The following is a 13,203-nucleotide window of genomic DNA, read 5'->3' on the forward strand; positions in this document are numbered from 1 at the left end:
TCCCGACAATGACCATCTTCGGCCGCATGAATGGAACGTGTATGTCGATTCGCTGAGCCTTGCGTGCTAAAGGCGAGGACGCCATCCAATGTCAAAAACGGTCTCCCTACAGATTGTTGAATGATAAGGAGGGAATTTGTATTCGGAAGAAAGAACACATTGGTTGTGAGACAAACCCGAATTTGTACGATGGGTTCTCAGCGAGCTCTAACATTCCTTGAAGTTATTGTAAAGTAATGGCCATTCAGAGACTGCCATGGCATTTATTTCCATTAATTAGATTTCTGTTTTTCTCGGCATGCTAAAGAATGGAAACTATCTTGTGAATAAGTAGATTCTTCTTAATGTCCCTTAGATTCTGCCTGAACCTCACAAATCAAAGATCAAGAAACTTTTAGACATAGAAGATTAATCATTGAACGCTTAAAAACACTCCGTGACTTTCAGCACGTTCTTGGTTTTCACTTATCAAGGTTACATTCATAGACATCAAATTTGTTTCCACTGAAATACAAAGTTACCTATGAATGCTAAAAACACTTTGTGGGTAGGTTGCAGTTGCTATTATGTAGGGACACTGTAACTCGATTTTTTTGAGAAAGTTTTGGGCGATGTTTAGCGTAACTAAGGCGTTGATTTAGATATAGACCGCTTACTAATGAGGGCAATTAATTAGTTCCTAGAATTTGAAGTATCTGGTCCTGTATCATAATGTTTTGACTGTGTTGTGACCCAACTATATATGTATTGTACATAAGACAAAATAAATGATATGGAAACTGAAAGAGAAACGACTAGAAGATTCAAACTGTTTGATTTCTATTTTTGCGCCTTTTTTCTTTTCAAAAGATGTTATTTCCGGAAACCCTCAGCAAGGTTAACTCAATGAAGAATCAATAGCCAAGAGAAGTTTGAAGATGAAGGGTTGAAAGGCCGCGACAAAATTTGTCCCTTACTTTAAGCCTACCGGTGTTCAGGAAACAAAGGGATGCAAAACGGCAAACAACCTGTCGGGGAAAAAGCAGGAACCGATCTTTGTTATTTGTCAACCTTGTCTCGTCAATTTGTCCTGTTTCGTAATTACTTTCATTTTTGTATTAATCATCACTTCCTCCGATATGCACCCTTCGAAACCAAAACTCACTGAAAATAAATTTTTGTTCTAGAAAGTAAGCTGAAATTTTTTTTTTTTATATATTTTACCGAAAATGAAAATAAAAATTTAGAAGTTGATACCCGCTGACGTTTGTTAAATTCTGAAATTTCATCAAGCGAAGTGACTCATGAGTTTTATTTGCTATACTTGTCAAAGAGAACTCGAACACAATAATGTGACCTGAGCCGGCTAAGGAAATCATGTTTCTTACGTTTACCACTAAGACATTGTAATGATATTACTGCTGTATTTCAATGTTTTGACTGTGTTTTGAAGTAACTATGTGCTGAAACTCCATTCAGATAAAGAGTTATGGTAACCGAAACCGCAGGAATAACAAATTTCGTTCTTTTTATGTTTTTTTTTTTTAGACAAATACTGCCGTCGACATTTAGCACTCCCTTGTACCCATCATCCTGTATGCTCTCTTGAGAATCGATACTCAAATGATATTGATTTGAAGATTTAAGGAGATGCTGACATGGAATTGATAAGCTGCCTTCAATGATTAAATTGAAAAATCATTCTTGAATAGCTGACTTTACTTTAGCGCGGAAGTATTTGGGAAGGTGTTCATGCATCAAAAGAAGGTATGAGAAGGAAACGATTGAGTAACACTTCAGCGAAGAAAAACGTGATGATACGGCGCACTGAGCCACTGTTTGTATTCCCTTTTCCGTCTTTACAGAAATATTAGAAAGGAAAAAAAAGGTGTAAAAAAAGTCAAATAGCAGTGAAAATTCCAGCCACAAAATATTTTTATACAAGCTTTTGGAAATGTATTTCTCAAATAAATTGTAACTCGTTAACTTACTGCTGGGAATCTATCTGAGATAGAGGCAGAAGGCAAAAATTCGTGAATTCGCAAGCGCAATGTTTAACGAGTGCGTTTGAAAATTTAAAAAGGTATCAGACGAAACCCCGAAAAAAAAAAACGGGAAAGGTATTGGCAAGGAAGGCAACATCTGCGAAACGGTGATACGGCAACATCACCATAATTAAAGAATTTTTCCTTGCTTTTCCTTTGAAAATACTTATCCCTGCCCTGCCACGTTGAGATGTGAGAACACTTGAGGTTTCCTCTGTATACTTCACTGGCGAATTTCATTGGTAGGTGATAATCAACGGCGGGAAGACAACTAAAAGGATCGGAAATGAAAGTTCTCAGTTGAGTGGGGTAACTCTACCAAAAGTGGATATGCGGCAAAAGTGGATATGCTATTTAAAGCTCAAGGATTTTTCCTATGGTAAATAAAGCTCAAAAAGTAAGGGTCAGATCACGTCTTAAAGCAGTTTGCGGCAAGGAAATTTAATGTAAATTAAAGCGAGAGACGGCAAAGTACCGTCCCTGTTTTCAAATGATTGTAAATTTTAGAATAGATTTTTAACTCTCGGAGCATCCCTGTTTTAATTTTGTATTTGGAATGTTCTTTTAGTGTCCACAACTAGCTAATATATAGCTAATTACTCTGACGCTTAAAGAAAGTTCATTATTATTATTATTATTATTATTATTATTAAGTATAACATGAAAGTAGAATTAAGAACTGAAAAGAACTAAGAGGATTATTGTCCATGTTCTGCCGACTCTGTATTGATACTGTGACAGGCCATTTCATCCTGCACAGTTGTCAAAGTTAAAGTAAGTTAAGAAAAGACATAAAAGTGTGCATTCATGCAAGTGTTTTTGGCAGTCTGTATGCAATTTACAAAAATTTTCATAATGTGAATATGTACACTTGCAATTATTTATCTCGTTTTCTTTTTATCAACACTCCAAATTAGTCGACAGGTGACAATGCTTGGAAAATATTTATGTATTTGATGAAAAATGCAAATAATCTGGACAATCAGAATAAAGCTATGAACCTAACTGGAGCTATACCTCAGAGTGCAAAGAGCGCTAAATTTAGCATAATTGGAATTGTAACCTTACAGAAAAATGAAATATTCAGTTATATTTAATAAGATTTTTAATGCCTCTCAACGAATATGACAAACGATAATGTATATCACGAATATATGATAGTGGTCCAGAATGGCGAGAAAACGTGATTTTGTGATCTTTGAAGATTACCGTGAGCATGGTGAGTGAGTTCAGTAATAAGGGAAAACATGACCTAAACTCATTACAGGAAAAAATGTAACTATTTGCTTATAGTGAAAACAATACTTTTTGCCTTAAAATTTGGCCTAGACATGAAAAAAAAAAAAAAAAAAAAAAAAAAAAAAAAACACGCACAGCTTTGACGGAGCTTTGTTTTCCTAACTCCCCCTCTGAGTAATCATGCCAAATGTAGGCTCACGATTTTCCAACCTGTTAAGATTCTGTGATAATCCGTCCTAAACGTTTTCCTTTCTTCTTCATTACTAACTGGTTAAATAATGGAAGCAGCCGATGTGTCTGTATTGAATGGTTAATTTTGAGTACTATGGAAAATTGCCAATATCTTTGAGGCATGGGAACCCCATTAAGTACTTCAAAGTAAGATATTACTGACTGTTCAGTAACATAGTGATGAACTCCGGTACTCCGATATCATTACTTTTTTAATTTTACGTTTCACCGACTCACGCAACAGGTTATTTTCACGCTACAGACAATTGACATCTTGACATGAAAGCGCATATGAAAACTTCAAGGCCAATAGTTGTGTAAAGGGCGGATAACGCCGCTATCCTAGATAAATAGCTATCTCCTGGGCGGATAAGCGATTACAAAACTACAGTAGTGCACCATCTAAGAGTCAGAGACTTATGATCTCAGTTCCCTTTGAACAACCGAAACCTGATAAAAAAAAAAGACAAAAAAAGTAATAACCACATAGCCGTAACCAAAAGAGAATTGTCACACTCTTGAAGAAACGAGTCATTCATAATACAAATAGACGCACACCTTTCTCTTATGCATATCACTTTTCTTAAATGAAGCTTATTGCTATGGCTTAACGATTAAGTCCTATTGTGATAATTATCAAACCGCACTAATAAGAGAGAGTGGAACTGACACGTGGAATGTTTGCCTCTGGATACCGTGTGTCTTGGGTATACTTCTACAAAAAGATAAGCTCCGATGAAAGCCTCATACTTGTTTTTCTATTAATATTACTCTGAAAATATAAGAACAACAACCAGCCATGGGTAACACGAATTGACAGCAATTGTTCAGAAAAAAAAAAAACGCTCAGAAATAATGATAAACCAATCAAACTAAATGGTATCATGTATTAAAATAATTCTATCAGTATCAAACTACATACTAATTAAAAATATTTAGAGATAGTCTTTGTAAAACTGACGAGTTTCGGGAAATATGAAGGGTTGTTATTAGACAAGAATATGAAATGTTTTCTTGTCAGAAAAGGTATCTCTGTGGGGATGGGGTAAGTATTGTACATTGATCGACCGTACCACTCGCGGTAGAGAGAAAATTAACCTTGTACCCAAGTTTCTTCCGCGGCCGTGTCTAGTTTGCTTGTTCAAAGCATAGCCAGAAAGAAGCGAACTTGGAAATTCAGGTACAAAACGCTCGTTTCCAGCGAAATGCGCGGGGAGTTTTGGTATTGAGACATGTCCCAGAGTGCAATGATCTTAGATCGTAAAACATGGCTGAGAAAAATGCCGATCGGAAGGATTTTCGGTGCGCAAACCACCTCCGCGTAGACAACGGTTGAAATCGGAGTGTGCAGCCTGACTTGGTCTTTTGACAGGAATAACAGTGATGGTAAAGCAAGCTTAAAACGGCAAAAATCGCTGGAATCTACAATGGACACACAGGATGCGAGTAAGTTTTATTGGTTTTACGTGTAAAATATTCATATTTCGAAATATTTATCGTTGTCAATCGACCATATTTCGTTCCCCATACTATTCCTTATAACGTGTTCAAATTTTCAACGGTTCCTCTCGTAACTTAACACCGAGTCACACAATGCGTGACGCGTTCATGAATTAATCGTTGGCTTTTTCTCGAGACGTGAGCTTGGGCCGCCTGTGCTGTCAGGGGATGTTCTTTGATATTACTAGCTCAAGGGAAAAAGAGCTAGCTTCATGTCAGATTCCTTTATTCCCAAAATGGCAACCAGAAGATGGACTGTAACAGGAATAATAATAATAATAATAATAATAATAATAATAATAATATCTTGATTATCTTGATGTAGGTGCAAATACCGAGGAGTTCGGATGTGCTGAGGTAAGACGGTCGGAAGAAATGAAAGATCTTAAGGATTAAATTACCAGAGGTAAAACGCACGACAGAGTCTGTGGATTAACAGTCTTGTTTAATTGCAAAATTGAACTTTCCGAATAAAATAATTTGCAATAAGTAGTGGAAAATAATGGCCAGAGAGATCGCAAGAATTTTGGAAATATTTTTCCAGATTGCGTTTTATAAAATGGTGCAGTATTGAGCTACTGCCAAAGAGGTATGGCTCTATAAATCAGCGAGAGATCAGAACTGATGCGATAAAAAGTACTTTTTGATGTTCAGCTGTGCTAAACCCTTATAGAACCAGCGACTTTGCTATGATATGTTAATCAAATTAAAAGAAAATAATCATTCAGAAACCAATTGATTTTTCTCATCGCCAATGAAGAGGCATATATGAAAATTTACTTTTTGTTTGATTCTTGTTGTATTGACGCGTATTATCTTTGATGTTGAGTAAGTAACTCAAATAGTTTTAAAACCAAACTAGGGCAGGTAGATATTTCACTCTTTTCGAGGTCGGAAGTGATGAAATGCGAACGGTTTAATTTTTAAAAAATGTCAGGACAAGGCCTGCAAATCACCAGTCTCAATGAAATTTTTATCTTTGGAAATCATATAGCACTGACTTAGCCGTCGGCTAACAATTTCGTTTTTTTGAGCCAAAACCTGACTTTTAAAGAAAGTAGTTTAACTAGATCTACCAAACTGCTTTGAGAGGAAACGAATAATTTTATACCTGTTGGTCAGCTAGTTTTGAGATACGAATTTTGAAGCCCTTGTAACATTGTTTCATTAAAAAAGATTAAGTATCTTAAGGCTTCGTTATTCTGTACTTTGGGCGTGGTCGAAATAGTCTCTCACTCAGCTCCCTTCTTCTCGCAGCCCATGGCTTTTTCCGTTTTTGTTTTTGACTTGTTTTGTAATTTTTTCTGTATTATGGATTGTGTACTGAAACTTTAAAAGAACGTACGAGAAACCAATTGGATAAGTTACAACACGGATGGAGCATAAACTTCAAACCGAAAGAATTAGACTTTTTACTTCTCTAGATTGATTGATTTTTATATCATTGATGGAAAAAAAAAATCTCTAAGCCAACTTACTGTTCTCTGTTTATTAAAATTGAATCACGTACATAGAACTTAATCAGCACGTCTTCATCAATTTCGTTTTTATTCTAGATTGATAGTCAGTTATATTGGCTCGCGATAATTGGCGGCATTTTTTAAATGCTGTTTATTCCTTTATTAGATAACCCAAATAGTTATCAAACCAAGCTAAGAGTAATATTAGCTCATAATAGCTCATAATCTCCGAGAACTCGGTGTAACTGGGAGGTCAGAAATGCATGAAATGCAAACAGGCTGAATTTCGTTTGAGAAAAACACGAAAACAATTTAAAGAATCAATAAAACTATTGAAAGCTTGATATTTGGAAATTAAAGCATTGATTCAACACTCAGCTGTCAATTTGGCAAGATAAGAGGTAGTCCTATCTTTTATGAATGGTGTACTTCAGGCATGTGTAAGACAAAGCAGTACACGTATTGAGTCACAGAAGAAGAGGTTTAGCTCTACCAATCCCCGAAGAAAGCTAACTCCTATAGCTAAGTGCCTTAAGAGTTTTAAGTGTCTGATTCAAAAACGGTTTGATATTGCAAGCCAGGTTACCTGGCCTCGACCCCCCGCGCGACGTCTTACACCTCCCTCTTCCTTCTCGGTCTTCCAACTCTTGCTTGTTCACTTGGACGACACAGCTCTCACTCACGATTAGAAAAGTTTCTTATCTCGTTAGGTTTTACAGTAATTACCTTAAGCAAATATTTTCTCCTCAACTACTGAAACTTTAAAAGAACGTGTCAGAAGCCAAGAAGATGATTCACCACACAGATGGCCCGTTAGCACTGAAGTACTTGAACAAAATAAAACCGATAGGAATTGGCCGACATTTTTCCTGTCTGTTTATGGACTAGAAATATTTCACCTGAATTTCTGCCAACTTTCTATTCGTTGTTGTTTTAAAATTGAAAGACATTCGTACGTCTGCAACAGTCTTATTCCGAGATTGATATCCAGAGTAAGTCGTATTGGCTAGTCCCGATTTCCCGCCATTTTTGTGGTGTAGCCGGTAGATAACCCAAATAGTTATAAAACCAGTCTAGAGCTAATACAGTCTATATCACTGATAAGTCGGAACGGCCGTTCCAAAGACGTCGGAAGTACTAAAATGCGAGAAGTTAAATGTTTTCTGGAAAATAACCCGACAGTTGAAAAGTTTGTAAATAAACAGTGCTATAAAACCATTGGACTGTGGCCATTTTGAATGCAATTTTTCAAAACCAGGAACACATAGAGGTGTCTCTTACCTAAAATTCTTCGATCCTTCACCTCACAATAACAAATGAATTATAAATAATCAATGAATAACTTTTGATACCATTTAATTAACTACTTTTTTAAAGCGGATTGGTTTTTTTTTCGACGAGGGAGCCAAAAATTATTCCGTGCAGGATGCAGATATCCATCCCTAAAAACTGAAGAACAGTGCAGAATAACAACGTCAGTTGCGCAATCCTGTTGGCCAGAATAATTAGGTGTTAAAAATTAGCGAAAGATGGGAAATGTCGAAGAAAAAACGCCGAGTAGCAAACTGTGAGTATAATCGGATGTGAAGTGCGATCGATTTTAAAAGTCCGTAAAATTTTCAAATGTGAGTCAATCAATTACCTCTCGAGGAAATTTTAAAAGGAAAGAATTCGAGTGCTCTTGAGATTGGATATTGCCACTACGCTGTTTTGATCGGATTTCCGTTTTTTATGAGCTGCTAGATTGAGAAAGTTTGTCTGCAACGCAGATCACAAATTGAAGAAAAAAATTAATGACTCGCCAAACGTTTCCCAGAATTTTGCCATCAAAGAATTGTACCGAAAATTGCATTTGATTCTGTTCTTTGAAACCGAACGCACTCAGGGCATGCTAAACGTATTTTAGCAATGCAATATAGTTTTATCTCTAGAAACCACTACTGACAGTCGATAATCAGCTTATTACAAAGGTAAATAAGACGTTATAATCTTCATTAGATTGTGAAGAGTAATAATTCTAGATCTTACACCTACCAGTACAAAAGGAAAAGAAATAATACTATTTACTCAGTCAAACAGCAAAGGTAAATGTTCAAACGCATACGAATTGTTAATCAGTTGGAAATCGGATCAATTAAGGATGAAGTCCGTGCCCCCTTCACTTGAAAGCAAAACAACTTCGTGATCCATCAGAGCCTGACACCAATCAAATAAATTGAAATAAATAAAGGGGTAAGTTTCTAAAGAAACTGTGGTGCTGCGTCGGTGGGAGAGTATAGCAGGTAAATTAGTGTTAACAACTGGGTTGAAAACGTAAATCAGCCACCGTAAAGAGTAAAAAAGCTGACGTTTCGAGCGTTAGCCCTTCGGCGATTGACTTTTTTACTCTTTACGGTGGCTAATTTACGTTTTCAACCCAGTTGTTAACACTAAATTACCTGCAATTGAAATAAAAGAAATTAATCTTTTGCCATGATGAAGAGGAGGATAGTGGCAACTTTTACATCCAATAAGATGTTTTGCATTAACTACTAGGGTTGCGAAAGTAGGCGTAAATAGTTACACACAAAGGCTTGCACTCGACCTTGATATTGCTTTCTTCGCAAACAATGCTCTCTCCCTAAGTCATAATTAAGTTTTCATCACAAAGAAGGAAAATTCGCCGACGCGAGCGCTTGCGTGCTTCTGTCCCGTGCTGTTTACAAACACGATCTGCGAAAGTCTGGCGCCAAGGAAGCCTAGTCGGAGATAGAACGAAACCAATATATTTTTAAACTTTAATTCCGTAAAAGTCATCGTTCGTTATTTAAATTCTGTACAAACGTAGACAAAAAGCATTTAACTGTAAATGATGTTTATTTGCTCTTGAATATTAAGATTTCGCTTTACAGACTCATTAGCACGTATGCTTCTTGAATGCCGAAATCCCAATATTACAAAATTGGAGGAATTGTTATCGATCCCTATATCTTCTCCTCCTTGTGGGTTGTTGGCGTGGCAAATACCGACGGATCCATCGCTTTTACTCAGATCTTTTTCGAGTAAATAACGGACGAGAAATTTACCGCATTTCATTCAATATAGGGATGTTATTGCTTCTTTGCACTGATCTCTCTCTTGTGACTCTCTTTTCTCACACGCATAAATGTGTGCTAGAGCAATGTACATTTAGGGTGAAACTGTAAAAAACCGTGAAAGCTTTTTACGTCTACAGGTTGTTTAAATGTTGCTCTCTGAGCCGTTAACTTTACTGATACACTCAGTCGCTCGTGGTGAAACGCTCACATCTTCCATCTTGGCGAGTCTTGACAAGGTTCCCTTTTTTCTTTCAATGAATTTGTAAATTAATGGCTGTGCAAGTATCGACGGTATTTGAGTCATGTACCCATGTTATTTTTAACTAATACAGCAAAGCGAATAGTTATTGGGCTGTATCAGCGTTTTTTCTTTGACCAGCATAGTCGTAGCCAGTTTGTCCAATCACGTCCTTGCACTCGAACTTCTTGAACCTCTTTTTCGACGTTCTCGTCTTCCTTCTTCCGTTATGGACATACCACGATTCAGGGCTCGCTCTTCGTGAATGGAGGCTAAATCTTTCTCTAATTTCCTTATACTTTCAAAATGCGTTTCAAATAGTTCGTTCTCTTTGATGGCTTCCAGGCTCGGAACAAATCTAAACTTTGGATACTTTCTCCTCTTTTTCTTTCGATGACGGTTTATCTTCGGGCTTTGCATCATACTCTGGTGAATGGCTGCCAAATCTTCGTTGAATTCGCACGCAGATTTTTGACCATATTTGAAGTCAAAATCAAAACCTTTCTCGACACCGAGTTCTTTCATGGTGAGAGGCATTTCATCGCACTGATGGCGCATCCTAGTGTCATCATGAAATATATTCCCTCTTTGACGCATTATGTTTTCGTTGACGGAATGCTTCGAGACAAGCTCTGTGTAGTTCAACTCTTCTAAAACAACTGATTCAAACTTACGATTCCGTTGCATTTATGCCCAGCGACGCAGAACCTCTATCACGTCGCATTATTTAAAAAGATTACAGCAACGCCCTGGCACTCGAAAAGCGAAACTACAATATCGGCCGACATCCCACATGCCATAATTGGGCCTCACGTGAATCATCAGGACAAAAATAGTGAATGAAAATACTTAGTTCTGTAGTTTTAGTTTTAAAGCGGAAATCTAACAATTCAGATAAAATTTCACAGAGGGGGTCGATGTAAAAATGTAAAAATCAGCCAAAAAAAAGATGCTCTCAAAAGGCCAAGAATTTCTAGAAAGTGACTTACATACGTAAAGAACTTCCGTTGGAGGCGGCCATGAATTATATTGGTGAGCGAAGCAACTTCCAGTAGCTTGTAATTATTCACGTTTTGCACATTTTTTTCTATTGTGTGCTGAAAGGACCAACCGAAAATGTCTTGACTTGCCTCAACCTTGTGGCTGATTAACAATTACTTATATGTTATAAGCAATAATAACCCTGCAGAGTTGGGATTTACTGTCTTTATTAGAAATCTATAACTTTCGCAACACTATCAATTGCTACAAAATTAAGGAAAGAGTCCGCACAAAACCAGAACAACGTCAGAACAACAAGTCGCTATTGTTCACCGTTGCGGAAACAATTACGGAGTGTTTGTCTATCCGCTTTGTTTGTTGAATATTTGACAACTGGCCTCATTAGGACATGAAGGCGTTTGATAAATCACTCCTCAAAATTTGTTATTTTTTTTGTATGTGACTACCTCTTTGTAAACATTCGATCTTCCTTATAGAATGGACAGAGGAGAGCTTGATTTTGAATGTCAAACTTGGCGGTAAAAGGGTGAAACGGTCGTGAAACGGACACTCAGGAATTGTGAAGTATGACCACGAAAGTGCTGAAGAATGGTCAACCGCAGTAGAATTTGACGTTTAACAGGGAGATTCAACTCAACCAACTGGATCCCCCACTAAGTTCTCACGTTGTTCTAAAGGACGTGGCGAAACTTTTGAATTTATCTTTAGACTTAAGTTGAATTTTACATTTTGTCTTTGTACGTGTGCGGATGTTTTTCGTCGTTTATGGGAATAAATAAGCGCCTCGCTGGTTGTTTAGAATACGGGGCTTTTCGATTCAGTTCCGTAAAACCGAAACCTTAGTAATAAAGGAGGTCAAGCATAAGAAAGAAAAAATGACGAGGAACTAGTAAGAACCCGATGTTAAACAAATGAATTTGGTTCTAACAACCGTATATAGGTTGATGAAATAAATTGGCCACCGTAAAGAGTTTCTAAAAGCTGACGTTTCTAGCGTTAGCCCGGCTTTCGTCATTCACTCTGACGAAGGGGCAACGTTCGGAACGTTAGCTTTAGAAACTCTCTTCAGTGCTCAATTCACGATATCAATTGATATCATCGAATTATCTTGTAACACCCTCTGTTAACGCAGCACCACAGTCCCCCGTCAAAACAAATGAACTGCTGAAGCACTGGAAAACGTGTGTGACCGAGTCGGGATCGCTTTTCAAAGTGGTTTGGTGTTTTGATTGGTTGGAAGATTGGCGCGAATTTTCTAAACCAATTGCGGATCGGATTGAAACAAAACCAATGCAATCCCGAATTGCGTCCGATACTTACTTGAAAAAAAAAAAAAAAGGTTTTATTCTAGGTTTATGGAAAATAGGAGTTACTCATAGATAACATGAAACATATTGTTCTAGGAATTAAACGACAGAGGTCTCTTGTTACAACTTGATTCTTTTTTACCTTCGATTATTTGCGATTATGATCACAATTCTGAGGTCTTTGGGGCAAATATAGATATAGTTTTATTTCATTTGTTTCAAGTCTATTCTGGAAATTATGACACATTAAAAAAAAAAAACCTCAAACCCTTAGAACATAAAAAACCCTGCCACGCCGCATCCACAAATACTCTTGACTTACACTTTAGGTTTGGTTTCCGGTGATAGCCACTATTATACTATAAACTAGACACACAACAAATGCGGAATATCGGTGCATTTTAGTTACCAAGGCGACTCTCTCCTTGCTTTTCAAGCCGAAATATCCGAGATTCAATACACAGGTTTCCAAAAAACAAAAAATTTCACTCCTTACCTGTACAGAAATAGTTCCACAAATATCAGTGCGGAAAGGAATTACCCCAACACTTACCGTATCTATGGAGACTAGTAAGCTGAAACTCTTCAGATAAAGATCAAGGGAAAAACACCCCTCTTTTTCTGAACCAAGCCGACATGGCCGGTGAGCGGATAATGCGAAGAGATTGAGTCTGGTCCCTAATTTAAGCGATTGTTCTCAGGTAATTCTTCATAAAGTGTTTTTAGCAAACTCCCTCAAAAAGTTCAAAATTTGACTCTTGCAAATTTGTTAATAGTTTCTTCTCATTCTCCATGAATAAAGTGTGTAAAAAACACAAACCTTTATGCCTGGAAACTTCTTATTATATGTAACGGGGGATACTACACAAAATGATGACTGTCTGATGTAGTTTTTGTAATTTAACTTGATTACACGAGACACTGATTTCAACTCTGTCCAGAGTTGTCCTATTTACCAGCATGGCAAGTGGTAGTTTCAATATCTGTGATCAATTTTATGAAAAATATCATTATTTTGATCTGTAAAGCTTTGACCAAAGCGTGCAGTAATATTATTGATCAGATAAATCTATTTTAAGATGGAAATATTTGCTCTTGCGTTCTCACTAACAGGTTTTGAACTAA

At 36.9% G+C, this 13,203-nt stretch overlaps 1 long non-coding RNA gene across 1 annotated transcript; it reads left to right on the forward strand.

The window, feature by feature from the left end:
- The first annotated feature begins 4,652 nt into the window (after window positions 1-4,652).
- On the forward strand, window positions 4,653-11,993 carry LOC131774535 (uncharacterized). Its single transcript, XR_009339396.2, has 3 exons — window positions 4,653-4,940; window positions 5,320-5,351; window positions 11,248-11,993. It is a non-coding gene; the product is annotated as an uncharacterized lncRNA (long non-coding RNA).
- The last annotated feature ends 1,210 nt before the right edge of the window (window positions 11,994-13,203 follow it).

Source organism: Pocillopora verrucosa, chromosome 3 (genome assembly GCF_036669915.1).
Source record: "Pocillopora verrucosa isolate sample1 chromosome 3, ASM3666991v2, whole genome shotgun sequence".
In the NCBI taxonomy this organism is placed as follows: Eukaryota; Metazoa; Cnidaria; class Anthozoa; order Scleractinia; family Pocilloporidae; genus Pocillopora; species Pocillopora verrucosa.